We start from the raw sequence: 20909 nt of genomic DNA on the forward strand, positions 1-20909 counted from the left end.
ATCGAAACTAAAGCTGAACTTTAAAGTGTACTTCCTTAAATGAGACTCCATTATGCACGAATACCAACAACTCACAAAGCGCACAATGTAAACACACGCGAGCGTAAACGCCGAGCACGCTGCGCTGCTGCGTCCGACCGCTAAGGCGGCTCGGCCGCGACTGAGCCTATTCGTTCCGAAAACGCACTGCATGTGAATGACGCCACCTTTGATGGTCTCACCATGTAGGGCTGCAGCTCAGCCAGCGTTCTCCCTGTCTGTCGCGGTTGGATTGTTTCCATCGACGTCTTTTACTACAGGAACTTCACGAATCGGAGGGAGCTCGTAGCCGATGCCCTTGCTAACACAGAAGAGAAACTGTTGCTATTACGAGCCGCCGAGCCCAGGCAAAGTGCCGCTAACGAAGCGATTGCCTTTGGTGACATCTTTTGCAATAACGACTGCGCGAATCGACGGTATCTCGTAAGGAAGGAAAGAGCAGCAGCTGCCGCCGAGCCCAGGCGCCGTGCCGAACACGCAGAAGGTCCCCGGCTCGATTGCGGGCGGAAACCCGTTTTCGTCGCACTCAGCAAGACACTTGCTACGATCTCTACTGTGACCATTTAAATCAACTTCAAACGTTCCATCAGCAGGGTGCACATGGCTCAAATGAAACATGAAACGGTTTCAGAACTGGTTGTCGGATTTTAGCGCTGACTTGGAGGCCTGGAAATGCGCGAAACAGCCGCCGCCATGCGATTTGTTACCACACCGTTGTACAAAACGCAAGGGCTCGTCCGGGATTTGAACCCGGGACCTCCTGCACCCGAAGCAGGAATCATACCCCTAGACCAACGAGCCTATTCGTTCCGAAAACGCACTGCATGTGAATGACGCCACCTTTGATAGTCTCACCATGTAGGGCTGCAGCTCAGCCAGCGTTCTCCCTGTCTGTCGCGGTTGGATTGTTTCCATCGACGTCTTTTACTACAGGAACTTCACGAATCGGAGGGAGCTCGTAGCCGATGCCCTTGCTAACACAGAAGAGAAACTGTTGCTATTACGAGCCGCCGAGCCCAGGCAAAGTGCCGCTAACGAAGCGATTGCCTTTGGTGACATCTTTTGCAATAACGACTGCGCGAATCGACGGTATCTCGTAAGGAAGGAAAGAGCAGCAGCTGCCGCCGAGCCCAGGCGCCGTGCCGAACACGCAGAAGGTCCCCGGCTCGATTGCGGGCGGAAACCCGTTTTCGTCGCACTCAGCAAGACACTTGCTACGATCTCTACTGTGACCATTTAAATCAACTTCAAACGTTCCATCAGCAGGGTGCACATGGCTCAAATGAAACATGAAACGGTTTCAGAACTGGTTGTCGGATTTTAGCGCTGACTTGGAGGCCTGGAAATGCGCGAAACAGCCGCCGCCATGCGATTTATTACCACACCGTTGTACAAAACGCAAGGGCTCGTCCGGGATTTGAACCCGGGACCTCCTGCACCCGAAGCAGGAATCATACCCCTAGACCAACGAGCCTATTCGTTCCGAAAACGCACTGCATGTGAATGACGCCACCTTTGATGGTCTCACCATGTAGGGCTGCAGCTCAGCCAGCGTTCTCCCTGTCTGTCGCGGTTGGATTGTTTCCATCGACGTCTTTTACTACAGGAACTTCACGAATCGGAGGGAGCTCGTAGCCGATGCCCTTGCTAACACAGAAGAGAAACTGTTGCTATTACGAGCCGCCGAGCCCAGGCAAAGTGCCGCTAACGAAGCGATTGCCTTTGGTGACATCTTTTGCAATAACGACTGCGCGAATCGACGGTATCTCGTAAGGAAGGAAAGAGCAGCAGCTGCCGCCGAGCCCAGGCGCCGTGCCGAACACGCAGAAGGTCCCCGGCTCGATTGCGGGCGGAAACCCGTTTTCGTCGCACTCAGCAAGACACTTGCTACGATCTCTACTGTGACCATTTAAATCAACTTCAAACGTTCCATCAGCAGGGTGCACATGGCTCAAATGAAACATGAAACGGTTTCAGAACTGGTTGTGGGATTTTAGCGCTGACTTGGAGGCCTGGAAATGCGCGAAACAGCCGCCGCCATGCGATTTGTTACCACACCGTTGTACAAAACGCAAGGGCTCGTCCGGGATTTGAACCCGGGACCTCCTGCACCCGAAGCAGGAATCATACCCCTAGACCAACGAGCCTATTTTTTTTTTCTTTTTTTTTTTTTTTTTTTTTTTTTTTTTTTTTTTTTTTTTTTTTTTTTTTTTTTTTTTTTTTTTTACTCATTTTTGTTTGGGCCTCCTTCCCTCCCCTTCAGCCCGACCTGACGCTCACCAAAATCGCCTTCCGCGGCGTCGGCTTCTTCTGCCTTGAAGTTTAGTTATGGATTTTCTCCGTTTTATCGTAGATAATGGCTCCTTGCCAATTAAAATCAATGAACTTCATCCGAGAGAAATAAAATGGTGCCGTGAAGGTGAAGACACCGGAGTGCAAGGTAAAAGTAATGTTCTCCAGTAAAGAATAGTATGACCAAGGGTCTTGTTGGATCAATGAACCTCTATTGTTCCATAAGATTAAGATTCTTTCTTATGAAATTAAAGCGGCTCTCCGCCGGGTGGAAAAAAAAAAAAAAAGAAAAAAAAAAAAAAAAAAAAAAAAAATTTGCATTCAAAAGTAATAATAAATCAAAGAAAGATAAATTGATGAATGTGGTAGTACTGGACTCGGAGTGTCCACGGTGGGAATGTCGCGTGGTGACTGCGTCAAGGTTTGTCTTCTCGTGAAGTAGATATCTCATTTTCCGTGTCGGATCTTGACACTTTCACTCCTAGAGTTCCTCCAAGGTTGTTAGCCCAAAGTGTCGTCTCATAACTTTGATGCAGTCACTCGCGAAATGCGGCCGTGCCGTCGTGGGCCTGTTCGTAAACGTGCAATCCGAGGGGTGTTCACATACCCATCACCATAATTTGTAACATATTTCCATACGTGTCTGCATAATCCCTGTGTCGCATGATCAGTGCGTGTTGATATTCCAAGTACGCGAGGTAGTCATCAAGTGATGCACGGCGATTGTTGATGATAAAGGCAATGGTGTGGCCTAACATCCATATGGCCGCGTTGTGTTTCCTGCGTGGATATCGTATTTTTTGCGGACGGAGCAGTTCCATTGGATCCACGTGTTGTGGTACAGTACGGTCGATGATTGCTAAGTTCCTCCGCATATGAGCGACGATCGGCCCTGCGGTACTACAGGTTAACCGGTGGGCCATAGTGTCCACATAGCCGCATAAGTCGCAGTTCGGCGTGGGGCTGAGGTGGATCTTGTGCAATTTTTCATTGGTAGGCACCTTGTCGTTGATAACTAAGTACCATGCGGATGCGACCCTTGAAGGCAATACGTGACTATGGACAGTTCTCCAGACTGTATTCCACTGGATTTGCGGGTATTTTTGTGTTATTCTGTTGGTTCTGCCGTCGGTTGTAAGGAAGCTATATATCTTGGTGTTGGTATACGGTGGATGGATGCCCTCTGCGTAACGAATGTAACTAAATTCACTGTAATATAGTCGGATGTGGCGAAAGGTCATCGGTATCGTGGCCTCATTGATAGGTGGACTTAGACTGCATGGCTTCCAGCTTGAGAGGATGGTCCTCGTGAAACTCGATGTAGCTTGCTTAACAATTTTCTGCATGCGGTTAATTAATAATGTCCGGCATTTGTGTTTGGTACTGATGAGACCAACTCCCCCTCTCGACGATGGTAGGGTTAATGTTTCAAAGCTGACTTTAAATAGATGTCTCCGCAGCACGTACCAACAGAATGCTTTTTGTATACTGGCTGCGAGGTGATCGGAAACCGGTAAAATTTGAGCTAAATAATACATACGGCTCGCTATAGATATGCGAACTGTATGAACTTTCTGCAAGAGATCCAGTTCCCTATCAGAATAAATACAGGTTGTTGCTCGAACCTTGTGCAACATATCTGTCCAGTTTTTGGTGGCCATAACATCAGGGACCGCACACCAATAAACGCCAAGAGATTTGTGTTGGTCTTTCGTTGCACACCAATCGATATGGGTGACATCACCGATTCCGCACCCGACGTGTAGCAACGTCGTCTTCCTTTTGTTGAGCTTCGCGCCGGTGACCGCATTGAAGGTGTTGACAATGTGTCCTATCTCCAGGAGATTAGCCTCTGAAGTTACACCTAAGCAGACGTCATCAGCGTAAGCAATACATGCCATCTTCTGCATGCCAATGGGGATTCCTCTGGACCTCTGATTTATGGTCATAAGCAGAGGCTCGACAGCGATGGCATACAACGCCATCGATAACGGGCAGCCTTGTCGGATTGATCGTCTGATCGTTATTGCGTCCGTTAAGTGACCATTGACAATTACACGAGACGTGGCGTTGGAAATTAATTGACGTAGCAGAGTGACGAAACGGCAGCCAAAACCCATCTTCAGCAGTGCCTTAGTCAGGTATTCGTGACTGATGCGGTCATACGCTTTTTCAAAATCGAGAAAAAGCAACGCCCCAGGCTCTTGAGTGTGCGCCAATGTGCATATCACTTCCCTGAGATCGCAGGCAGCTGATATTATGCTTCGGCCAGGTACCGCTCCATATTGATGGTTTCCAAGGAGTTTGTTCAGTACCGGTTGCATGCGCTGCTTCACTGCCCTCGTTATGATTTTAAAATCCGAGTTGAGTAGCGTAATCGGTCTGAGACCTTGGATCTTCCGACTGTTGCCTGGTTTCGGCAAAAGTACAATAAAGCCTTCCCTCAATTCGTTTGGAACAGAATCAAGTCTCCACATCTCATTAGCTATTTGGAGAAACGTTGGAGCCAGGATGTCCCAATAGTGCTGATAAAATTCTGCGCCGAGACCGTCGGGGCCAGGGGATTTCCGTTTTGCAGCGCTGAAGACCGCCTGTTTTAAGTCTTCTGCACTGAAAGCCGCCTCTATAGTTTCAATGTCCTCGTGTGATAAGACAGAAGGGATGTCCCTGAGGACTTCGTCGCAGAGAGCGTCGTCAACCTCTTGTCTGTTATACAGGTCACTGAAGTGGCGGTATATATGCAATGCGATGTCCCGTTGTTTAGTAAAGACAGTTCCCGCTCCATCTTCCACTTCTTCAATTAGCTTGGCTTTCTCTCGCCGCAGAGTGCGTAAGGTATGGTAGAGGGAAGCCGTCTCATCTGCCGCGATGTCCTTGGGCTGTGACCTACGTATGGTGACTTCCATTTGCTGGCGATAGAGAGTCATAATCTTAGCTTTATATTTCTTGATGCGGCAGTAGGTGTCAACGGCTGTGATGTCAGCGCCATGGTATAATTCCCGAAGACCAGAAAAATAAAATTCTATTGTCTGCCTATGCCAGTACGACTGCTGATACGCATAGCGTTTAATCGTTGTCCGAAGCTTAGGTTTTGCACTATGGAGCCACCATTCGGTGATAGACCGATACCCGGTTTGCGTGCGCTGTAGTTGCCCCCACACCTGTGTTATCTCTTCGTCCAGCTCTCTGTCTGGCAACAGGCCAACATTCAGTTTCCAATAACCCCTTCCACGAGTTACTTGTGGGCGTTGGAGGTTTACATAGCATTGGTGTACGCTATGGTCTGAAAAGCTGACGGGGGCGATATCACTGTTGGCTACCCTACGACCAAGAGCGGGGGAGACATAAATCCGGTCGATCCTGCTGGCAGAGTTATTGGTAATGTGCGTGTATGCTACGCGATCGCCGTGTATAAGTTCCCAGCTGTCTAGTAGTTTCAGTCCTTGCACAAGACAGTCGAGCTCCGTGCACTTATTAAAGTTGGGCGTTTGATCCTTTGGTGAAAGAACGCAGTTAAAATCTCCGCCTAAAATACAGTTCTCAGCATGTCCACCAATTAAAAAGGGGATATCGTTTTTATAAAAGGAGGACCGTTCCTGTCGGCGGTTGCTGCCGGATGGTGCATATAAGTTGACAATCTGAATACCGTTAACTATACATGCGATGCCTCTGCCATTAATGAGCCGTACTACATTTGAGTGGGGGATGCCATCTCGTAACAAAATTGCGGTCCCAGTATGGTCTTCTTTGCTAATATTTACTATAGTGGTAAACCCAGCTACTGTCGGTTCCACGCAAACTTCCTGTAGTAACCCAATGTCCACGTTCGTTCGGCGGATGAAGTCGGTAAACGCTCGAAGTTTTACATCGGTCTGGATTCTGTTCATGTTAATGGTCGTCAGATTATACGTAAAGATTTCAGTCATTGAGGCAGAAATTGCGCAGCTGGGAAAGACCATCACCTCTATGCATACACATACACACACCACTACAGCACTACAAACACCTATAAGGGGCCCTCGTGGCGGTCTGTCTCATCGTCCGAACCCCACGAAGGTCCCGGAGGTTGCTGCCGGCCGTCGTCAGATTCCATAGGTACTACTCCGTCGGGTGGGGGCGATTCTGGAGCAGCAGATTGGCTGGTTTTTAATTTTGCAGCCACCTGTTGCGCCACGGGCTTCAACTGTTTTGCAGTCTGTGTAGCACCGTCGCGAGCAACGCGAGGTTTCTTTTTATCAGGGGACACTCTGCGTTTGGCATCTTTTGGTGCATCGTAATCTGCCTTTTTAGCTTTCCGGGAACCTGAAGCTGCATGCGGTAGGTTGGTATTTAATTGGCTATCAGGGGAATCTGCAAGAACTGTGACAGTTTCAGCAGGCTGTAATGTCACCTGTCGGGTGTTCACGGGGTCGGAATGCCAAGGGTCACTTGAAGGAACGTCGGTGACGGAGCGGATGTTGTCCGACAGCTCAAGGGAAGTGTCTTCTTTCGCCGTTGCGGGTTCATCTACATTCGTGGGAAGGATAGATTCCTTTGCAGCTTCGCCCTCGACAGAATTTTGTTCAGGAATGATGGGTGATTCCGTGTTGATATTATGACCTGCCGGAGTGTCGGACATTTCCACGTCACCGGAATGTGTGACGGCAGATGTGTCGTGCGCGGCACTGTACATCGCGGCATCAGCAGAGCTCGCGAAAAGGCCGGCACCGGTAAACAAGCGGCTGGCAACGGTGGCGTACTGTGCACGCGGCTGGCCGTCCGGCCCTGTCTCGGCCGGCAACTGCACAGGTCTCCTGCGCGGACATTGAGCTCTGAGGTGGCCGAACATGTTACAAACAGAGCATGTGCGAGGCTGCCCTTCATAAACAACTAGAGCTTTAAAACCGCACATATGAACGAAAGACGGAATGTGAGTTTCTAGGTCAATCCTGACAGTTCTGACCCCGTTGTCAACTTTATAGTACATGTTGCCACCCCAACGATCGGCGGTGACTGAGTACACGGTACCGTACTTGGATAGGGCCTCCTTGATGTACTTAAAGTCAAGTTCAAAGGGTAGCAAGTGCACTTTAACTGCCCGAAGTCCTAGTCCGGCGTAAGTAATGGCAACACGACTCACCTCGCAATTGCTGGTCTTGTATTCGGCGACCCCGTTCGTAGTGGCCATAATCCTCTGGCAGATATCGTCGTTTTTAAATTTAACGTAGAAAACGTTGCTCAAAAAATCATATCCCATGCCAAGGCAGTCTTCTGCAGGTACTTTAAACGTGTCACGAAACCAATCATCAAACTCGTAAACCTTAGGACGCACGACATCGAAACTAAAGCTGAACTTTAAAGTGTACTTCCTTAAATGAGACTCCATTATGCACGAATACCAACAACTCACAAAGCGCACAATGTAAACACACGCGAGCGTAAACGCCGAGCACGCTGCGCTGCTGCGTCCGACCGCTAAGGCGGCTCGGCCGCGACTGAGCCTATTCGTTCCGAAAACGCACTGCATGTGAATGACGCCACCTTTGATGGTCTCACCATGTAGGGCTGCAGCTCAGCCAGCGTTCTCCCTGTCTGTCGCGGTTGGATTGTTTCCATCGACGTCTTTTACTACAGGAACTTCACGAATCGGAGGGAGCTCGTAGCCGATGCCCTTGCTAACACAGAAGAGAAACTGTTGCTATTACGAGCCGCCGAGCCCAGGCAAAGTGCCGCTAACGAAGCGATTGCCTTTGGTGACATCTTTTGCAATAACGACTGCGCGAATCGACGGTATCTCGTAAGGAAGGAAAGAGCAGCAGCTGCCGCCGAGCCCAGGCGCCGTGCCGAACACGCAGAAGGTCCCCGGCTCGATTGCGGGCGGAAACCCGTTTTCGTCGCACTCAGCAAGACACTTGCTACGATCTCTACTGTGACCATTTAAATCAACTTCAAACGTTCCATCAGCAGGGTGCACATGGCTCAAATGAAACATGAAACGGTTTCAGAACTGGTTGTCGGATTTTAGCTCTGACTTGGAGGCCTGGAAATGCGCGAAACAGCCGCCGCCATGCGATTTGTTACCACACCGTTGTACAAAACGCAAGGGCTCGTCCGGGATTTGAACCCGGGACCTCCTGCACCCGAAGCAGGAATCATACCCCTAGACCAACGAGCCTATTCGTTCCGAAAACGCACTGCATGTGAATGACGCCACCTTTGATGGTCTCACCATGTAGGGCTGCAGCTCAGCCAGCGTTCTCCCTGTCTGTCGCGGTTGGATTGTTTCCATCGACGTCTTTTACTACAGGAACTTCACGAATCGGAGGGAGCTCGTAGCCGATGCCCTTGCTAACACAGAAGAGAAACTGTTGCTATTACGAGCCGCCGAGCCCAGGCAAAGTGCCGCTAACGAAGCGATTGCCTTTGGTGACATCTTTTGCAATAACGACTGCGCGAATCGACGGTATCTCGTAAGGAAGGAAAGAGCAGCAGCTGCCGCCGAGCCCAGGCGCCGTGCCGAACACGCAGAAGGTCCCCGGCTCGATTGCGGGCGGAAACCCGTTTTCGTCGCACTCAGCAAGACACTTGCTACGATCTCTACTGTGACCATTTAAATCAACTTCAAACGTTCCATCAGCAGGGTGCACATGGCTCATATGAAACATGAAACGGTTTCAGAACTGGTTGTCGGATTTTAGCGCTGACTTGGAGGCCTGGAAATGCGCGAAACAGCCGCCGCCATGCGATTTGTTACCACACCGTTGTACAAAACGCAAGGGCTCGTCCGGGATTTGAACCCGGGACCTCCTGCACCCGAAGCAGGAATCATACCCCTAGACCAACGAGCCTATTCGTTCCGAAAACGCACTGCATGTGAATGACGCCACCTTTGATGGTCTCACCATGTAGGGCTGCAGCTCAGCCAGCGTTCTCCCTGTCTGTCGCGGTTGGATTGTTTCCATCGACGTCTTTTACTACAGGAACTTCACGAATCGGAGGGAGCTCGTAGCCGATGCCCTTGCTAACACAGAAGAGAAACTGTTGCTATTACGAGCCGCCGAGCCCAGGCAAAGTGCCGCTAACGAAGCGATTGCCTTTGGTGACATCTTTTGCAATAACGACTGCGCGAATCGACGGTATCTCGTAAGGAAGGAAAGAGCAGCAGCTGCCGCCGAGCCCAGGCGCCGTGCCGAACACGCAGAAGGTCCCCGGCTCGATTGCGGGCGGAAACCCGTTTTCGTCGCACTCAGCAAGACACTTGCTACGATCTCTACTGTGACCATTTAAATCAACTTCAAACGTTCCATCAGCAGGGTGCACATGGCTCATATGAAACATGAAACGGTTTCAGAACTGGTTGTCGGATTTTAGCGCTGACTTGGAGGCCTGGAAATGCGCGAAACAGCCGCCGCCATGCGATTTGTTACCACACCGTTGTACAAAACGCAAGGGCTCGTCCGGGATTTGAACCCGGGACCTCCTGCACCCGAAGCAGGAATCATACCCCTAGACCAACGAGCCTATTCGTTCCGAAAACGCACTGCATGTGAATGACGCCACCTTTGATGGTCTCACCATGTAGGGCTGCAGCTCAGCCAGCGTTCTCCCTGTCTGTCGCGGTTGGATTGTTTCCATCGACGTCTTTTACTACAGGAACTTCACGAATCGGAGGGAGCTCGTAGCCGATGCCCTTGCTAACACAGAAGAGAAACTGTTGCTATTACGAGCCGCCGAGCCCAGGCAAAGTGCCGCTAACGAAGCGATTGCCTTTGGTGACATCTTTTGCAATAACGACTGCGCGAATCGACGGTATCTCGTAAGGAAGGAAAGAGCAGCAGCTGCCGCCGAGCCCAGGCGCCGTGCCGAACACGCAGAAGGTCCCCGGCTCGATTGCGGGCGGAAACCCGTTTTCGTCGCACTCAGCAAGACACTTGCTACGATCTCTACTGTGACCATTTAAATCAACTTCAAACGTTCCATCAGCAGGGTGCACATGGCTCAAATGAAACATGAAACGGTTTCAGAACTGGTTGTCGGATTTTAGCGCTGACTTGGAGGCCTGGAAATGCGCGAAACAGCCGCCGCCATGCGATTTGTTACCACACCGTTGTACAAAACGCAAGGGCTCGTCCGGGATTTGAACCCGGGACCTCCTGCACCCGAAGCAGGAATCATACCCCTAGACCAACGAGCCTATTCGTTCCGAAAACGCACTGCATGTGAATGACGCCACCTTTGATGGTCTCACCATGTAGGGCTGCAGCTCAGCCAGCGTTCTCCCTGTCTGTCGCGGTTGGATTGTTTTCATCGACGTCTTTTACTACAGGAACTTCACGAATCGGAGGGAGCTCGTAGCCGATGCCCTTGCTAACACAGAAGAGAAACTGTTGCTATTACGAGCCGCCGAGCCCAGGCAAAGTGCCGCTAACGAAGCGATTGCCTTTGGTGACATCTTTTGCAATAACGACTGCGCGAATCGACGGTATCTCGTAAGGAAGGAAAGAGCAGCAGCTGCCGCCGAGCCCAGGCGCCGTGCCGAACACGCAGAAGGTCCCCGGCTCGATTGCGGGCGGAAACCCGTTTTCGTCGCACTCAGCAAGACACTTGCTACGATCTCTACTGTGACCATTTAAATCAACTTCAAACGTTCCATCAGCAGGGTGCACATGGCTCAAATGAAACATGAAACGGTTTCAGAACTGGTTGTCGGATTTTAGCGCTGACTTGGAGGCCTGGAAATGCGCGAAACAGCCGCCGCCATGCGATTTGTTACCACACCGTTGTACAAAACGCAAGGGCTCGTCCGGGATTTGAACCCGGGACCTCCTGCACCCGAAGCAGGAATCATACCCCTAGACCAACGAGCCTATTCGTTCCGAAAACGCACTGCATGTGAATGACGCCACCTTTGATGGTCTCACCATGTAGGGCTGCAGCTCAGCCAGCGTTCTCCCTGTCTGTCGCGGTTGGATTGTTTCCATCGACGTCTTTTACTACAGGAACTTCACGAATCGGAGGGAGCTCGTAGCCGATGCCCTTGCTAACACAGAAGAGAAACTGTTGCTATTACGAGCCGCCGAGCCCAGGCAAAGTGCCGCTAACGAAGCGATTGCCTTTGGTGACATCTTTTGCAATAACGACTGCGCGAATCGACGGTATCTCGTAAGGAAGGAAAGAGCAGCAGCTGCCGCCGAGCCCAGGCGCCGTGCCGAACACGCAGAAGGTCCCCGGCTCGATTGCGGGCGGAAACCCGTTTTCGTCGCACTCAGCAAGACACTTGCTACGATCTCTACTGTGACCATTTAAATCAACTTCAAACGTTCCATCAGCAGGGTGCACATGGCTCAAATGAAACATGAAACGGTTTCAGAACTGGTTGTCGGATTTTAGCGCTGACTTGGAGGCCTGGAAATGCGCGAAACAGCCGCCGCCATGCGATTTGTTACCACACCGTTGTACAAAACGCAAGGGCTCGTCCGGGATTTGAACCCGGGACCTCCTGCACCCGAAGCAGGAATCATACCCCTAGACCAACGAGCCTATTCGTTCCGAAAACGCACTGCATGTGAATGACGCCACCTTTGATGGTCTCACCATGTAGGGCTGCAGCTCAGCCAGCGTTCTCCCTGTCTGTCGCGGTTGGATTGTTTCCATCGACGTCTTTTACTACAGGAACTTCACGAATCGGAGGGAGCTCGTAGCCGATGCCCTTGCTAACACAGAAGAGAAACTGTTGCTATTACGAGCCGCCGAGCCCAGGCAAAGTGCCGCTAACGAAGCGATTGCCTTTGGTGACATCTTTTGCAATAACGACTGCGCGAATCGACGGTATCTCGTAAGGAAGGAAAGAGCAGCAGCTGCCGCCGAGCCCAGGCGCCGTGCCGAACACGCAGAAGGTCCCCGGCTCGATTGCGGGCGGAAACCCGTTTTCGTCGCACTCAGCAAGACACTTGCTACGATCTCTACTGTGACCATTTAAATCAACTTCAAACGTTCCATCAGCAGGGTGCACATGGCTCAAATGAAACATGAAACGGTTTCAGAACTGGTTGTCGGATTTTAGCGCTGACTTGGAGGCCTGGAAATGCGCGAAACAGCCGCCGCCATGCGATTTGTTACCACACCGTTGTACAAAACGCAAGGGCTCGTCCGGGATTTGAACCCGGGACCTCCTGCACCCGAAGCAGGAATCATACCCCTAGACCAACGAGCCTATTCGTTCCGAAAACGCACTGCATGTGAATGACGCCACCTTTGATGGTCTCACCATGTAGGGCTGCAGCTCAGCCAGCGTTCTCCCTGTCTGTCGCGGTTGGATTGTTTCCATCGACGTCTTTTACTACAGGAACTTCACGAATCGGAGGGAGCTCGTAGCCGATGCCCTTGCTAACACAGAAGAGAAACTGTTGCTATTACGAGCCGCCGAGCCCAGGCAAAGTGCCGCTAACGAAGCGATTGCCTTTGGTGACATCTTTTGCAATAACGACTGCGCGAATCGACGGTATCTCGTAAGGAAGGAAAGAGCAGCAGCTGCCGCCGAGCCCAGGCGCCGTGCCGAACACGCAGAAGGTCCCCGGCTCAATTGCGGGCGGAAACCCGTTTTCGTCGCACTCAGCAAGACACTTGCTACGATCTCTACTGTGACCATTTAAATCAACTTCAAACGTTCCATCAGCAGGGTGCACATGGCTCAAATGAAACATGAAACGGTTTCAGAACTGGTTGTCGGATTTTAGCGCTGACTTGGAGGCCTGGAAATGCGCGAAACAGCCGCCGCCATGCGATTTGTTACCACACCGTTGTACAAAACGCAAGGGCTCGTCCGGGATTTGAACCCGGGACCTCCTGCACCCGAAGCAGGAATCATACCCCTAGACCAACGAGCCTATTCGTTCCGAAAACGCACTGCATGTGAATGACGCCACCTTTGATGGTCTCACCATGTAGGGCTGCAGCTCAGCCAGCGTTCTCCCTGTCTGTCGCGGTTGGATTGTTTCCATCGACGTCTTTTACTACAGGAACTTCACGAATCGGAGGGAGCTCGTAGCCGATGCCCTTGCTAACACAGAAGAGAAACTGTTGCTATTACGAGCCGCCGAGCCCAGGCAAAGTGCCGCTAACGAAGCGATTGCCTTTGGTGACATCTTTTGCAATAACGACTGCGCGAATCGACGGTATCTCGTAAGGAAGGAAAGAGCAGCAGCTGCCGCCGAGCCCAGGCGCCGTGCCGAACACGCAGAAGGTCCCCGGCTCGATTGCGGGCGGAAACCCGTTTTCGTCGCACTCAGCAAGACACTTGCTACGATCTCTACTGTGACCATTTAAATCAACTTCAAACGTTCCATCAGCAGGGTGCACATGGCTCAAATGAAACATGAAACGGTTTCAGAACTGGTTGTCGGATTTTAGCGCTGACTTGGAGGCCTGGAAATGCGCGAAACAGCCGCCGCCATGCGATTTGTTACCACACCGTTGTACAAAACGCAAGGGCTCGTCCGGGATTTGAACCCGGGACCTCCTGCACCCGAAGCAGGAATCATACCCCTAGACCAACGAGCCTATTCGTTCCGAAAACGCACTGCATGTGAATGACGCCACCTTTGATGGTCTCACCATGTAGGGCTGCAGCTCAGCCAGCGTTCTCCCTGTCTGTCGCGGTTGGATTGTTTCCATCGACGTCTTTTACTACAGGAACTTCATGAATCGGAGGGAGCTCGTAGCCGATGCCCTTGCTAACACAGAAGAGAAACTGTTGCTATTACGAGCCGCCGAGCCCAGGCAAAGTGCCGCTAACGAAGCGATTGCCTTTGGTGACATCTTTTGCAATAACGACTGCGCGAATCGACGGTATCTCGTAAGGAAGGAAAGAGCAGCAGCTGCCGCCGAGCCCAGGCGCCGTGCCGAACACGCAGAAGGTCCCCGGCTCGATTGCGGGCGGAAACCCGTTTTCGTCGCACTCAGCAAGACACTTGCTACGATCTCTACTGTGACCATTTAAATCAACTTCAAACGTTCCATCAGCAGGGTGCACATGGCTCAAATGAAACATGAAACGGTTTCAGAACTGGTTGTCGGATTTTAGCGCTGACTTGGAGGCCTGGAAATGCGCGAAACAGCCGCCGCCATGCGATTTGTTACCACACCGTTGTACAAAACGCAAGGGCTCGTCCGGGATTTGAACCCGGGACCTCCTGCACCCGAAGCAGGAATCATACCCCTAGACCAACGAGCCTATTCGTTCCGAAAACGCACTGCATGTGAATGACGCCACCTTTGATGGTCTCACCATGTAGGGCTGCAGCTCAGCCAGCGTTCTCCCTGTCTGTCGCGGTTGGATTGTTTCCATCGACGTCTTTTACTACAGGAACTTCACGAATCGGAGGGAGCTCGTAGCCGATGCCCTTGCTAACACAGAAGAGAAACTGTTGCTATTACGAGCCGCCGAGCCCAGGCAAAGTGCCGCTAACGAAGCGATTGCCTTTGGTGACATCTTTTGCAATAACGACTGCGCGAATCGACGGTATCTCGTAAGGAAGGAAAGAGCAGCAGCTGCCGCCGAGCCCAGGCGCCGTGCCGAACACGCAGAAGGTCCCCGGCTCGATTGCGGGCGGAAACCCGTTTTCGTCGCACTCAGCAAGACACTTGCTACGATCTCTACTGTGACCATTTAAATCAACTTCAAACGTTCCATCAGCAGGGTGCACATGGCTCATATGAAACATGAAACGGTTTCAGAACTGGTTGTCGGATTTTAGCGCTGACTTGGAGGCCTGGAAATGCGCGAAACAGCCGCCGCCATGCGATTTGTTACCACACCGTTGTACAAAACGCAAGGGCTCGTCCGGGATTTGAACCCGGGACCTCCTGCACCCGAAGCAGGAATCATACCCCTAGACCAACGAGCCTATTCGTTCCGAAAACGCACTGCATGTGAATGACGCCACCTTTGATGGTCTCACCATGTAGGGCTGCAGCTCAGCCAGCGTTCTCCCTGTCTGTCGCGGTTGGATTGTTTCCATCGACGTCTTTTACTACAGGAACTTCACGAATCGGAGGGAGCTCGTAGCCGATGCCCTTGCTAACACAGAAGAGAAACTGTTGCTATTACGAGCCGCCGAGCCCAGGCAAAGTGCCGCTAACGAAGCGATTGCCTTTGGTGACATCTTTTGCAATAACGACTGCGCGAATCGACGGTATCTCGTAAGGAAGGAAAGAGCAGCAGCTGCCGCCGAGCCCAGGCGCCGTGCCGAACACGCAGAAGGTCCCCGGCTCGATTGCGGGCGGAAACCCGTTTTCGTCGCACTCAGCAAGACACTTGCTACGATCTCTACTGTGACCATTTAAATCAACTTCAAACGTTCCATCAGCAGGGTGCACATGGCTCAAATGAAACATGAAACGGTTTCAGAACTGGTTGTCGGATTTTAGCGCTGACTTGGAGGCCTGGAAATGCGCGAAACAGCCGCCGCCATGCGATTTGTTACCACACCGTTGTACAAAACGCAAGGGCTCGTCCGGGATTTGAACCCGGGACCTCCTGCACCCGAAGCAGGAATCATACCCCTAGACCAACGAGCCTATTCGTTCCGAAAACGCACTGCATGTGAATGACGCCACCTTTGATGGTCTCACCATGTAGGGCTGCAGCTCAGCCAGCGTTCTCCCTGTCTGTCGCGGTTGGATTGTTTCCATCGACGTCTTTTACTACAGGAACTTCACGAATCGGAGGGAGCTCGTAGCCGATGCCCTTGCTAACACAGAAGAGAAACTGTTGCTATTACGAGCCGCCGAGCCCAGGCAAAGTGCCGCTAACGAAGCGATTGCCTTTGGTGACATCTTTTGCAATAACGACTGCGCGAATCGACGGTATCTCGTAAGGAAGGAAAGAGCAGCAGCTGCCGCCGAGCCCAGGCGCCGTGCCGAACACGCAGAAGGTCCCCGGCTCGATTGCGGGCGGAAACCCGTTTTCGTCGCACTCAGCAAGACACTTGCTACGATCTCTACTGTGACCATTTAAATCAACTTCAAACGTTCCATCAGCAGGGTGCACATGGCTCAAATGAAACATGAAACGGTTTCAGAACTGGTTGTCGGATTTTAGCGCTGACTTGGAGGCCTGGAAATGCGCGAAACAGCCGCCGCCATGCGATTTGTTACCACACCGTTGTACAAAACGCAAGGGCTCGTCCGGGATTTGAACCCGGGACCTCCTGCACCCGAAGCAGGAATCATACCCCTAGACCAACGAGCCTATTCGTTCCGAAAACGCACTGCATGTGAATGACGCCACCTTTGATGGTCTCACCATGTAGGGCTGCAGCTCAGCCAGCGTTCTCCCTGTCTGTCGCGGTTGGATTGTTTCCATCGACGTCTTTTACTACAGGAACTTCACGAATCGGAGGGAGCTCGTAGCCGATGCCCTTGCTAACACAGAAGAGAAACTGTTGCTATTACGAGCCGCCGAGCCCAGGCAAAGTGCCGCTAACGAAGCGATTGCCTTTGGTGACATCTTTTGCAATAACGACTGCGCGAATCGACGGTATCTCGTAAGGAAGGAAAGAGCAGCAGCTGCCGCCGAGCCCAGGCGCCGTGCCGAACACGCAGAAGGTCCCCGGCTCGATTGCGGGCGGAAACCCGTTTTCGTCGCACTCAGCAAGACACTTGCTACGATCTCTACTGTGACCATTTAAATCAACTTCAAACGTTCCATCAGCAGGGTGCACATGGCTCAAATGAAACATGAAACGGTTTCAGAACTGGTTGTCGGATTTTAGCGCTGACTTGGAGGCCTGGAAATGCGCGAAACAGCCGCCGCCATGCGATTTGTTACCACACCGTTGTACAAAACGCAAGGGCTCGTCCGGGATTTGAACCCGGGACCTCCTGCACCCGAAGCAGGAATCATACCCCTAGACCAACGAGCCTATTCGTTCCGAAAACGCACTGCATGTGAATGACGCCACCTTTGATGGTCTCACCATGTAGGGCTGCAGCTCAGCCAGCGTTCTCCCTGTCTGTCGCGGTTGGATTGTTTCCATCGACGTCTTTTACTACAGGAACTTCACGAATCGGAGGGAGCTCGTAGCCGATGCCCTTGCTAACACAGAAGAGAAACTGTTGCTATTACGAGCCGCCGAGCCCAGGCAAAGTGCCGCTAACGAAGCGATTGCCTTTGGTGACATCTTTTGCAATAACGACTGCGCGAATCGACGGTATCTCGTAAGGAAGGAAAGAGCAGCAGCTGCCGCCGAGCCCAGGCGCCGTGCCGAACACGCAGAAGGTCCCCGGCTCGATTGCGGGCGGAAACCCGTTTTCGTCGCACTCAGCAAGACACTTGCTACGATCTCTACTGTGACCATTTAAATCAACTTCAAACGTTCCATCAGCAGGGTGCACATGGCTCAAATGAAACATGAAACGGTGTCAGAACTGGTTGTCGGATTTTAGCGCTGACTTGGAGGCCTGGAAATGCGCGAAACAGCCGCCGCCATGCGATTTGTTACCACACCGTTGTACAAAACGCAAGGGCTTGTCCGGGATTTGAACCCGGGACCTCCTGCACCCGAAGCAGGAATCAAACCCCTAGACCAACGAGCCTATTCGTTTCGAAAACGCACTGCATGTGAATGACGCCACCTTTGATGGTCTCACCATGTAGGGCTGCAGCTCAGCCAGCGTTCTCCCTGTCTGTCGCGGTTGGATTGTTTCCATCGACGTCTTTTACTACAGGAACTTCACGAATCGGAGGGAGCTCGTAGCCGATGCCCTTGCTAACACAGAAGAGAAACTGTTGCTATTACGAGTCTCCGGGTGGTACATGAAAAGAACCGTCGTTTCCGTGGTGTAGCGGTTATCACGTCTGCTTTACACGCAGAAGGTCCCCGGTTCGATCCCGGGCGGGAACACAACAATTTTAATCTATATTTCGGATTTCATTTCCGAGATGACCTCACGTCCGCGTATGCAGAGACAAGCAATGTTGTATGCTAGACGGATAGGGCGTCATTTTACTGTCAAATACTGTTGCTCTCTTATTGCACCGGTATTTGGTAACTGAGAACGCCCCTAGCTCCATTATGGCTGGCAAAATCCGGTTCTTCAGGGCTACTTCAAGTGCGCTTGCTACTGGCTTTCCTGAGCTCACCCTACTCGCCTTGTCACAGCTCTGTCAAAGTGTGATGCTAACTAATAATGAGAAACTCTTAGCCACGCTCAATCTTACATCCCACCCCTTGGTTCTTTCCGTCGCTAGTAAGATGAAGGTAGACTGACGCACAATTAAGCTGAATCTCCACTCACGGTGCACATATTCCGCAAAGACAACCTTGTTTTCCGTTGCAAGAAAAATTACCGTCTGCCTTTCTACCGAATTCCACCTACGTACTTTACTGGTGCCGGATTCTTGTTATATCCACGTGCTACAACAGGCGTCTACTCTTCATTGAGGAGCTGCAACCGGGGCTGAGTTCCACCTACTCTTCAGAACGGTCAAAACGGTAGGGCTCGTCCCGGATTTGAACCCGGGACCTCCTGCACCCAAAGCAGGAATCATACCCTTTTTTTTTTTTTTTTTTACAGTACTGCGGTGCGGTCGCAAAACACAGACACTTAATTTATTACAGAGAACAGAGACGTCAATGAACGAACTGACAGATCATAACTTTGCGAAAATAAAGAAAGTAAAATTTTCACTCGAGAGTAGACTTGAACCCAGACCCTTTCGTTTCGCAGCTGCTCACGCTACCCTCAGGAACTGAATAAACCTTCTTGCGGGGACAATCTGTCCAATATCCGTGAAACAGAAGAACACGAAATCAATCAAGCACTTCTGATTTGTTTTATGTTACGGCTTCTGGCAAAATTAGTTTTCCTGAGGCACTTTCACCTGCTGTACTATAAAAATGAATAAATAAATAAATGCCAACTTAATTACACTCCTGGAAATTGAAATAAGAACACCGTGAATTCATTGTCCCAGGAAGGGGAAACTTTATTGACACATTCCTGGGGTCAGATACATCACATGATCACACTGACAGAACCACAGGCACATAGACACAGGCAACAGAGCATGCACAATGTCGGCACTAGTACAGTGTATATCCACCTTTCGCAGCAATGCAGGCTGCTATTCTCCCATGGAGACGATCGTAGAGATGCTGGATGTAGTCCTGTGGAACGGCTTGCCATGCCATTTCCACCTGGCGCCTCAGTTGGACCAGCGTTCGTGCTGGACGTGCAGACCGTGTGAGACGACGCTTCATCCAGTCCCAAACATGCTCAATGGGGGACAGATCCGGAGATCTTGCTGGCCAGGGTAGTTGACTTACACCTTCTAGAGCACGTTGGGTCGCACGGGATACATGCGGACGTGCATTGTCCTGTTGGAACAGCAAGTTCCCTTTCCGGTCTAGGAATGGTAGAACGATGGGTTCGATGACGGTTTGGATGTACCGTGCACTATTCACTGTCCCCTCGACGATCACCAGTGGTGTACGGCCAGTGTAGGAGATCGCTCCCCACACCATGATGCCGGGTGTTGGCCCTGTGTGCCTCGGTCGTATGCAGTCCTGATTGTGGCGCTCACCTGCACGGCGCCAAACACGCATACGACCATCATTGGCACCAAGGCAGAAGCGACTCTCATCGCTGAAGACGACACGTCTCCATTCGTCCCTCCATTCACGCCTGTCGCGACACCACTGGAGGCGGGCTGCACGATGTTGGGGCGTGAGCGGAAGACGGCCTAACGGTGTGCGGGACCGTAGCCCAGCTTCATGGAGACGGTTGCGAATGGTCCTCGCCGATACCCCAGGAGCAACAGTGTCCCTAATTTGCTGGGAAGTGGCGGTGCGGTCCCCTACGGCACTGCGTAGGATCCTACGGTCTTGGCGTGCATCCGTGCGTCGCTGCGGTCCGGTCCCAGGTCGACGGGCACGTGCACCTTCCGCCGACCACTGGCGACAACATCGATGTACTGTGGAGACCTCACGCCCCACGTGTTGAGCAATTCGGCGGTACGTCCACCCGGCCTCCCGCATGCCCACTATACGCCCTCGCTCAAAGTCCGTCAACTGCACATACGGTTCACGTCCACGCTGTCGCGGCATGCTACCAGTGTTAAAGACTGCGATGGAGCTCCGTATGCCACGGCAAACTGGCTGACACTGACGGCGGCGGTGCACAAATGCTGCGCAGCTAGCGCCATTCGACGGCCAACACCGCGGTTCCTGGTGTGTCCGCTGTGCCGTGCGTGTGATCATTGCTTGTACAGCCCTCTCGCAGTGTCCGGAGCAAGTATGGTGGGTCTGACACACCGGTGTCAATGTGTTCTTTTTTCCATTTCCAGGAGTGTATAATGAAGCACAATTAGTATCGACTCGCTGTAGTGTTGTGTACCAACCAAAAAAAAAAAAAATTACCGCTTCATTATGGCAAAGTGTAAAGTAAGAAATTTTGAAACAAAGCTTTGTATTTCCTACTCGTTTTAAGGTTGTGGTGCTCTTCCATTGTATACTGTATGTACTCGTCTATACTCGCATGTGTATTCGTAACTGCAAAATATGCAAACTGGCCGATAATCCAAGCATAGCTATTGT

At 51.7% G+C, this 20909-nt stretch overlaps 19 non-coding genes across 19 annotated transcripts; 1 reads left to right on the forward strand and 18 right to left on the reverse strand.

The window, feature by feature from the left end:
- Positions 1–768: 768 nt before the first annotated feature.
- On the reverse strand, positions 769–840 carry Trnap-cgg. Its single transcript has one exon. It is a non-coding gene; the product is annotated as a tRNA-Pro (tRNA).
- A 601-nt stretch (positions 841–1441) lies between these two features.
- Positions 1442–1513, reverse strand: Trnap-cgg. The gene has a single exon. It is a non-coding gene; the product is annotated as a tRNA-Pro (tRNA).
- A 601-nt stretch (positions 1514–2114) lies between these two features.
- Positions 2115–2186, reverse strand: Trnap-cgg. The gene has a single exon. It is a non-coding gene; the product is annotated as a tRNA-Pro (tRNA).
- Positions 2187–8413: 6227 nt separating this feature from the next.
- Trnap-cgg lies at positions 8414–8485 on the reverse strand. Its single transcript has one exon. It is a non-coding gene; the product is annotated as a tRNA-Pro (tRNA).
- Positions 8486–9086: 601 nt separating this feature from the next.
- Trnap-cgg lies at positions 9087–9158 on the reverse strand. Its single transcript has one exon. It is a non-coding gene; the product is annotated as a tRNA-Pro (tRNA).
- Positions 9159–9759: 601 nt separating this feature from the next.
- On the reverse strand, positions 9760–9831 carry Trnap-cgg. Its single transcript has one exon. It is a non-coding gene; the product is annotated as a tRNA-Pro (tRNA).
- A 601-nt stretch (positions 9832–10432) lies between these two features.
- Trnap-cgg lies at positions 10433–10504 on the reverse strand. The gene has a single exon. It is a non-coding gene; the product is annotated as a tRNA-Pro (tRNA).
- Positions 10505–11105: 601 nt separating this feature from the next.
- Trnap-cgg lies at positions 11106–11177 on the reverse strand. The gene has a single exon. It is a non-coding gene; the product is annotated as a tRNA-Pro (tRNA).
- Positions 11178–11778: 601 nt separating this feature from the next.
- Positions 11779–11850, reverse strand: Trnap-cgg. The gene has a single exon. It is a non-coding gene; the product is annotated as a tRNA-Pro (tRNA).
- A 601-nt stretch (positions 11851–12451) lies between these two features.
- On the reverse strand, positions 12452–12523 carry Trnap-cgg. The gene has a single exon. It is a non-coding gene; the product is annotated as a tRNA-Pro (tRNA).
- Positions 12524–13124: 601 nt separating this feature from the next.
- Trnap-cgg lies at positions 13125–13196 on the reverse strand. The gene has a single exon. It is a non-coding gene; the product is annotated as a tRNA-Pro (tRNA).
- A 601-nt stretch (positions 13197–13797) lies between these two features.
- Trnap-cgg lies at positions 13798–13869 on the reverse strand. The gene has a single exon. It is a non-coding gene; the product is annotated as a tRNA-Pro (tRNA).
- A 601-nt stretch (positions 13870–14470) lies between these two features.
- On the reverse strand, positions 14471–14542 carry Trnap-cgg. The gene has a single exon. It is a non-coding gene; the product is annotated as a tRNA-Pro (tRNA).
- A 601-nt stretch (positions 14543–15143) lies between these two features.
- Positions 15144–15215, reverse strand: Trnap-cgg. Its single transcript has one exon. It is a non-coding gene; the product is annotated as a tRNA-Pro (tRNA).
- Positions 15216–15816: 601 nt separating this feature from the next.
- Trnap-cgg lies at positions 15817–15888 on the reverse strand. Its single transcript has one exon. It is a non-coding gene; the product is annotated as a tRNA-Pro (tRNA).
- Positions 15889–16489: 601 nt separating this feature from the next.
- On the reverse strand, positions 16490–16561 carry Trnap-cgg. The gene has a single exon. It is a non-coding gene; the product is annotated as a tRNA-Pro (tRNA).
- A 601-nt stretch (positions 16562–17162) lies between these two features.
- Positions 17163–17234, reverse strand: Trnap-cgg. The gene has a single exon. It is a non-coding gene; the product is annotated as a tRNA-Pro (tRNA).
- Positions 17235–17835: 601 nt separating this feature from the next.
- On the reverse strand, positions 17836–17907 carry Trnap-cgg. The gene has a single exon. It is a non-coding gene; the product is annotated as a tRNA-Pro (tRNA).
- Positions 17908–18142: 235 nt separating this feature from the next.
- Trnav-uac lies at positions 18143–18215 on the forward strand. The gene has a single exon. It is a non-coding gene; the product is annotated as a tRNA-Val (tRNA).
- Positions 18216–20909: the final 2694 nt, after the last annotated feature.

The sequence above is a fragment of the Schistocerca americana genome, chromosome 2 (genome assembly GCF_021461395.2).
Source record: "Schistocerca americana isolate TAMUIC-IGC-003095 chromosome 2, iqSchAmer2.1, whole genome shotgun sequence".
Classification (NCBI taxonomy): domain Eukaryota; kingdom Metazoa; phylum Arthropoda; class Insecta; order Orthoptera; family Acrididae; genus Schistocerca; species Schistocerca americana.